The following is an 8,444-nucleotide window of genomic DNA, read 5'->3' on the forward strand; positions in this document are numbered from 1 at the left end:
CCCAAGGATGGGATCAGGGCTGAGGATCCAGTAGAAGATGCCAAGAGCCAATGGCTCTAGCCAATGGCTGGCAGAAGAAGACAAAGGCTGAACTGAAACTTGGGAAGGTTTTGCAGGATAGTGGGATCTCACTGGAAACTGGAACTCTACAGCTGAGGCCTCTTTCTTTATCAGAGGCCCGGGTTTGGGGGTCAAGGATTTTGCAAGCAGGAACTCAGAGTGGACCTGCAGAGATAGGCGGATCTCTGGGAGGGGCCCGGGACTCCAGCAGAGGACTGGAGGTGGGGTCAGAGACCAAGCAGGTGGAAATTATGGGTGGTCCCACGTGGATAGGCAGGTCTCCTTTGTTCAGATTTGCTCCGAGAAGTCTCCGAAGTAGGGTGGACTGTTGGCTCCACCCTCTGTCCCAGTGCTCAACCGAAGCAGCAAGACCTTGGGGCAGGGTAGGGCACAGGGTGGGGGGGGGGCTCACGGTGGGGATGGGTGGGGGTGTCAGAGCTCCAAGGGTGCTCTCCATGGGGACAGGACACAGGAGCAGCAGGATCAGGGGACAACCCAGGGAGTTCGGGGGGGGGGGGTGTAGTAGGGGAGAGGCAGCCCTGATTGGTCCCAGACTCACCTCTGGCCAATAGCTGGCAGAAGAGGACAAAGGCTGAACTGAAACTTGGGAAGGTTTTGCAGGATAGTTGGATCTCACTGGAAACTGGAACTCTCCAGCTGAGGCCTCTTTATTTAGCAAAGGCCCAGATTTGGGGGTCAAGAATCTTGCCGGTAGGAACTCAGAGTCGTCAATTGATTTCTATATGGAACTTTTTATGAGATGGATTGACATAAAACAAAAGTAACTATTTCAAAGTAAACAATTTAATGACCTTATATTCAATATGTTGTGTGACCATCTAATTCCCAAACATTTTAATAATCTGTAAAGAAAATTCCATGCTCACTAGAATTACCCCACACCTTCAGTCATAGTTGGCATTGGTAACTGGAAATCTCTTATTATTCAAATGGACAGATATGACATTTCTTGTTCCAGGTTCTTTCTCTTAGTGCTGTGTTTGTGAGGTTCATCCACATTGTAGAATGTGACAGCAGTATTCCACCCTATTGATGTAACATAATTCGATTATCCTTCACCTATTGATACATTTTCAATTGTTTCCATCTTGTAGCTATTATTTATGGCATTTCCATAATCATGCTTGTGGGAGTATTTACAATTTGTTTAACTACATGTAACAATTCCATGCAAAAAAAAAAACAAAAAACAAAAAACAAAAAAACTGCTGAACTGTTTTATAGTCCCACCAACCATGGATGAGGTTTATGATTTCTCTATAGTCCTGGTAGTTATTGTTTTCTTATTTTGTGTTTTTTATACCATTTTATGTGACTTTTCTGTTTTATTTCCTCATTCCCGGTGATGTTGGACATCTTTGCAGTGTCTGATGGCTGTTTTTCTCAGTTTGAAGAGATTTCTATCTAAATCAAAATCAGTTGCCCATTTCTAATTTTTATTACTGTCATGTTTATGAGTGTTTTGTGTACATGCATGTCTTTGCACCATTTGTAGGCCTAGTACACTTAGAGGTCAAAAATGGGCATGAGATACACTGGGACTGGAGTTACAGGTAGTTATGAGCCTCTATGTGGGTGATGGAAACTAAACCTGGGTCCTCTGCAAGAGTATTTATTGAGCATCATAATCATTGATCCATATTTCCAACTCCTACATTGCTTAAAGGAAGGAAGAGAGAGAGAAAGAAGGAGGGAGGGAGAAAGGAAGAGAGGAAGGGAGAGACAGAAGGAGGGGGAGGGAGTCAGGGGAGGATGGAGCAAGGGAGGGACAGAGGAACAGAGGGGCAGAGGAAGTTCATGTATTCCAGTCTGGCCTTGAAATCACTAGGTAGCTGAGGATGGCCTTGAACATTTGATCCTTCCATCTCTACCTTGTAGGGAGTACCCCCCCCACCGCTGGTCTTGTCCCGCCGCCCCAATCCCAATTAACACACAGAGACTCTGTATTAGATATAATGCTGTTGGCCTGTTACTTGTTTATTTTTAGCTAGCTGTCTTAATTATTAACCCATTTCTATTAATCTAAGTATTTCCATGTGGTCTCATCTTACCGGAGAGGGGCTGGCATTGTGCTCTCCCCAGTCTCTCCATGCTGACTCCTCCTTACTACTTCCTCTTTCCTCCTTGTCTCCTAGTCCCACCTATCTTGCTTTCCTATTGGCCAACAGTGCTTTATTTATTAACCAGTATGAGAAACATATTTACAGAATGACGTCTCCCATCACTACCTCCCAAGTAAAGGATAAACCTGGGCTATATCACCAGTCACTTTGCTAATTTTTAAGTTGAATTTCACTTTACATTTTAAGGAAAATATTTTCTGGATTTTTTTTTTTTTAGAAACAATCATTTTACCTATAAATCTCCCCCTTCCCTCTCACTCCTTCCTCCCATGTCCCCTACCAACCTCCCCAACCTACTCCCCAAAGACGGTGAGGTCTTCCATGGGGAATCATCAAAGTCTGTCACATCATTTGGGGGAGAGTCTAGGCCCTACTCCGTGTATCTGGGCAGAAATAGTATCCCTCCATAGAGAATGGGTTCCCAAAGTCCTTTTGTGCACTGAGGATAAATGCTGGTTCTACTATTTGAGGCCTCATAGACTGCCCAGGCCTTGTAACTGATACCCACATTCACAGGGTTTGGTTCAGTCCGATGCTGGTTCCGCAGCTTTACAACTGAGGTCCGTGTACTCTCACTAGGTCAGTTCAACTGGTTCTGTAGGTTTCTCCAGCATGGTCGTGACTTCTTTGCGCTCATCTCTTCTCCTCTCTACAGCTGGATTCCCGGAGTATGGCTCAGTGCTTAGCTATGGATGCCCGTTTCTGCTTCCATCAGCTACTGGATGAAGGCGCATGCTTGTCTTTCTGTGACTGGCCTTATCTCATTTAGGATGGTTTCTTCCAGTTCCATCAATTAGCATATTTCAAGATTCCATTGTTTTTTTTTCCTGCTGATGTACTCCATTGTGTAAATGTACCACATTTTCTCCATCCATTCTTCAGTTGAGGAGCATCTAGGTTGCTTCCATGTTCTGGTTATTAAAAACAATGCTGCTATGAACATAGTTGAACTTACGTCCTTATTGTATGAATGTGCATCCTTTGGGTATGTGCTCAAGAGTGGAATTACTGGATCATGAGGTTGACTGATTCCAATTTTCCTGAGAAAGATCCATACTGATTTCCAAAGTGGTTGTACAAGTTTGCACTCCCACCAGCAATGGAGGTGTGTTTCCCTCTCTTCACATCCTCTCCAGCACAAACTATCATTGGTGTTTTTTATTTTAGCTATTCTGGCCTGTGTAAAATGATATCTCAGAGTTGTTTTGATTTGTACTTCCCTGATGGCTAATGATGTTGAACATTTCCTCTATTTTAAATGTATTTTGTAGTCAGGAACCCAGGGCTTTACATATGCTACACCAGCACTCTACCACAAAGATAAACCCCCATTTATTTGTTTGTTTGTTTATTTATTTATTTATTTATTTATTTATTTATAGGGACAAAGAGCCCAATAAGTTATTCATGATGACTTTGAACCTTCTCCAAGGTTCCAGCTGGTCTTGAACTTGTGATGCTCTTGCCTCATTCTTCAAGCTTCTGGGATGAAAAGTGTGTGCCAAGAAAACTATGTTCCACACTTCTAATTAAAGGCTTGGCCTTTCTTTGTGTCTTAGCTACTGCTTGATTGCTCTGAAGAGACATCATGATCAAGCAACTTATAAAGTAAAGTTAAAAGTTTAAGCTACATGAGACCTAGTCAAAAATTTAAAATAAGGTGAAATTCCTGACAGACAATTCACCAAAATGAGTGTGGTGAAATAAATAGGCACACAATAGCTTGTACCATATCATCAGTAATTGTGCAAATGTAAACTTAAAACAGGATGAACTATCTGTTATGAGCACTAAGATTAAAAACTGCAATACCAGATGGTAGAGAACATGCAGAACAGTTGGGAATGTTGTACACCTCTGGCCGGCTATAGAATGACACCCCTCATGGGAACCAGGTTACCAAGTCTCCCATACAGTGAGTCATACACCTGCAGTGACCTCTGCTGTCCATCAAGGCCTTTCTGTTAAGGGCTTGTTGCCAGTTGATGGGTTTGGGGAGATGAGTGGAACTTGAGGATGCCAAACCCATCAACAACCTCATAGGTGAATAGGCTTAACTCCAGCTCTGAGGATCTGAGATCCTCCTCTAGGCTCTGTGGAACAGCACTAATATGTGAGCACTGCCCTCATCCCAAGTACATGTAACTAAATGTTTAAAAACATTTTAGAAGAAAATATTAACCATTACAGCATAATTGTTTTTTAAAACAAAATGAAAAAGTGATGGAAAGGGCGTTTGAAGGTGGGAAGCAGAAGGGAAGCAATGACTCAGTACTGTTCTGATAAATAAAAACATTTGCAAACACAGAACATTATACATTTTACCACAGTACATGTTGAGATAGGACCTTCTTGTTAGACCTTATTTTTCCAAAAAATGACCCTGAGAATTTTTATTAATTATGAAAGTGTGGCCTTTAGCTTAGGCTTGTTCCCAACTAGCTCTTCTAAATTAACCAACCTGTGTCTATTAATCTACACTTTGCCATGTGACTTTTTACTTTCCTATCTATATTCTGTATGTCCAACTCCCTCTGTGTCTCAATGGTATCTCTTTCTGGTGCTGGATTCATCCCCCTGAGTTCCTCTCTCTCCAGGAAGTCCTGCCCATACTCACCTGGCTGTTCAGTTTTTTTATTAAATCAATCACAACTTCACACAGTGTAAACAAATATCCAACAACAACATATGTATTGAAATACTGATATGCCAAACACATGCCATGGAGTAGATATCCAAGAGTGAATACAGAAGAATGAGAGTAGGAATTGGGAATAAGGCTGAAAAAATGGCATTATTATTCCCTAATAAATGCCCTATCTTGCAGAGAATAATGGCAGTGTGCACAAGATTATGTACAAGTGTCATATTTTAATTTCCTCATAATGGACATAGACATTTGCCAGTTTCTTCTCAGTATGGACTCTCCAATCAAATGGATCTACTATTTTGTTTTTCATCAGAGTCTTGCATTGAAGCCCAGGCTGACTGAAAGCTTACATTCTTTTTGCCTCAGCTCTCTGGGTGCTGGCAATATAATGTGAACCATCAATGTATGTATGTGTGCATGTACTGTATGGTGTGTGTTCATATATACATGCATATACAAATGTAGTGGACTGACTTCATGTGTCTTCCTTGATGGATCTTCACCTTACATTCTGAGATAGTCTCTCATTGAATCTGGTCCTCACCAATTGGTCAGGGCTCCCAGGATCTACGTATCTCCACAATCCTTCCCCCCAGGGTTATAGCTGCATGTAACCATTGAATTTTTTTTAACTTGAAACTTTATTATTATTATTATTATTATTTTAGTTTGGAAACAAGCTCTATCTTTGTAGCCCTGGCTGTCCTAGAACTTGCTTTGTAGGCCAGGCTGACCTCTAACTAATAGAGACCCACTTGCCTCTGCCTCATGAGTGTAGGGATTAAAGGTGTGTGCCACCATGCTCGGTTTGACATTTTAAATGGATTTTTAAATATATTTCTTTTATTTCTTGTGTATATGAGTGTTTTACCTGCATGTCTGGTGTGTTTTTCCCATGTGTGTCTGGTGTCCATAGAGTCCAGAAGAAGCATCAGGTCCCTTGGATCTGGTGTTGCAGATGCTTGTGAGCCACAATGTAGGTGCTAGGAACTGAACATTGGTATTCTGGAAGAACAGCTGCTCTTGGCCTAAACTCATGAACTATCTCTCCATCCTCCACATTTGGCTTTCTTTCTTGAGTTTTTTTTTTTTTTTTTTTTTTTTTTTTTCTGTTTGGTTTTTCAAGACAGGGCTTCTCTGCATAGTCCTGGGACTTGCTCTATGGACCAGGGTGGTCTCGAACTCACAGAGATCCACCTACCTCTGCCTCACCAGTGTTGGGATCAAAGTCTGTGCCTTGCCACCCTGCCACACTTGGATTTTAACATGGGTACTGAGGATATGAACTTAAGTCCTCATGCTTGCATGGCTGGCACTTGTCAAAGGAACCATATCCCCAGCCCTACAGACCTTCTTTTAGTAACTCTGTCACTAGCCATTTGCCTTTAGACGAGTTATATACAACTGCCCAGATTTGGTTCCTCTTTTGCACAAAAGGCTGAATGATGCTTATCTGGTAATGTGTAATTGTGATCATGCTTGCCAGCTGCTGAGCACATTTGACAGTGACAGCTAACAGATATTGTGTAGGATCCTGAAATGCTGCAGACTGCCACAGGGCAGTGATCCCACTGGGCATGCATCAGGCTATTCCTGCTTAGGCTGTAACTCTCCCACTGTATATTCAATATTCTTAGCATTGCCCCCTCCAGCATAGTGTTGGGATTGTCTCCAAAACCTTCCAAAGTCAGGGTAAGTCTGTGTCAATAGCCTGCATCCTCAGCCATCTGTCCTGTCCATTTCTTGAATGAATGAGGTTTCTCTACTGTTTGTGGAGTAACTCAATTTTTATAACATCTAATGTTCTATCCATGTTCCCAGTTACACCCCAAATGTTTCTGTGTTGGTGGTATTAAGTTATTGCTTTTCCATGGCACAGTATACAAGTGTAAGTTTCCTGGCCCTGACTGATCTCAAAAGTGCCTCACAGACATGAAGGCTTGTTGTAAGACAAGCTTGCACTGAGTAGCACCTATTTAACACCAGTCAGGCACATGCTTACTTTATGCTTTATCTGTTTCTCTGCAGTGGGATTGGATACCTGCCTCCCTTTGCCATATAGAGTGTTTTTAAGTATTAGCATGAAAAACAGAAAACAAACACTACAAATCACTAATCATTTACAGGACACAGTTAGTCTTCCTTGGGCTCAATTAGTTCTCTGTGTTTGGGGAGAGAGGTCAGAATAAAGACTAAGCTGGTTCTTCAGGGACCCTTGTTTCCTGTGTTCTGGCCACACAGGCCCTATGTGCTAATTGCCTGAGGTGGGGGTTGCATGGATGAGAGGGGACTAAGGCACTGGCCCCTGGGTCCTTCAGGATCAGCCCCATGAGTCAGTCCTCTGGGTAGAGATCCAGGCTGCTCAGAAGGTCAAGACAAGTGTCAGGTTAAAAGGCAAGGGCTCAGTGTAGAGCACAGTGGACAACCCACACTGTGCTCTGGACTCACGCACTGGTCCTCTCTGTCCACTGAGCCCCAGGCAGAAGAATGGGGGATCCTGAAGGCACAGGTATAGTTCCACAGACAGTCTCTCATTGTTTATTATTAGAGAGCCAGAGTATAAGAGAGCAAAGAGACAAAAGGGAAGGAGGAGGAACAGGGAAAACTGGATGAGAGAGGGCAAGATTGATGAAGGCTTTTAAACAGGCTGTGTTGTTTCCTTTAGGAGAAGGCTAGAGGTATAGTGGTACATAACCTCTATCAACTAGGAGAGACATGAAAGACAAATATTTGAACTGAAAAGGAAAATTTTTAACATGGCTCTATTCAAAACCCTTTAGCAAAATTCATCTGTAGAAACCAGGAAACAAACAAAAAATAATAGCAATTTAAAACAAAAAAGAAAGAAAGAAAAGAAAAACACACAGTAGTCATCCACGTCCCCTCTGATTGTAAACCCCCGCCCTTGGTATAGAGTCCTCTGGCAGCAAAGAATCCAGGGCAGGGTACAGCACCTCCTGGCAGGCCTGTGACTGAGCAAAAAGAATGTCTGCTCTGTTAGCAAGTGGAACCTCAGAATGTCCAATCACAGATTCTCCTGATTCTCAATGTGTTGTTGTTACAAAACAGGAAGGCAGTGCTCAGCAAGCTTGGGTCTTTGAATCACCATCATAATAGTGAAGACATTCCCAGGACAAGGAGAAAACAAAACCCTCAATGGGCACCTAACAAACCTTAACATCTGGCCTCTCTTCCAGGGCTGTTCTTCCTCCTCTCACTTCTCTTAGAAGAGCATTCTCCATGCCCCCTCCCAAATGGCAAACCCAACATGACCCTCTGAATAAGGCAGTGCCAAAGCAACACACAGTAGACACTCCCAAGGAACAATCCTGGTTTTCTTTGGGGACACCCTTTGCAACCTGCTTACAGTTTAACCTGGAGACCTGTTCCTGAAGAGGCAAGATTTTCCCGGCTTTGCAGAGCTGAATGTCCCTAGTTATCTGGTGCACTGCTGCGCATTTAATCCTTCTACCATTAAAAACCCCATGTTCTTTGGACCACTATGGGGGCTAGCTCATGGTCTCTTCAAATACAATTTTAAAAACCTGACCTTTATTTTATGTATATGGGTGTTTTTCTTGCATTTAAGT

The sequence above is a fragment of the Phodopus roborovskii genome, unplaced genomic scaffold (assembly GCF_943737965.1).
Source record: "Phodopus roborovskii unplaced genomic scaffold, PHOROB, whole genome shotgun sequence".
Taxonomy (NCBI): domain Eukaryota; kingdom Metazoa; phylum Chordata; class Mammalia; order Rodentia; family Cricetidae; genus Phodopus; species Phodopus roborovskii.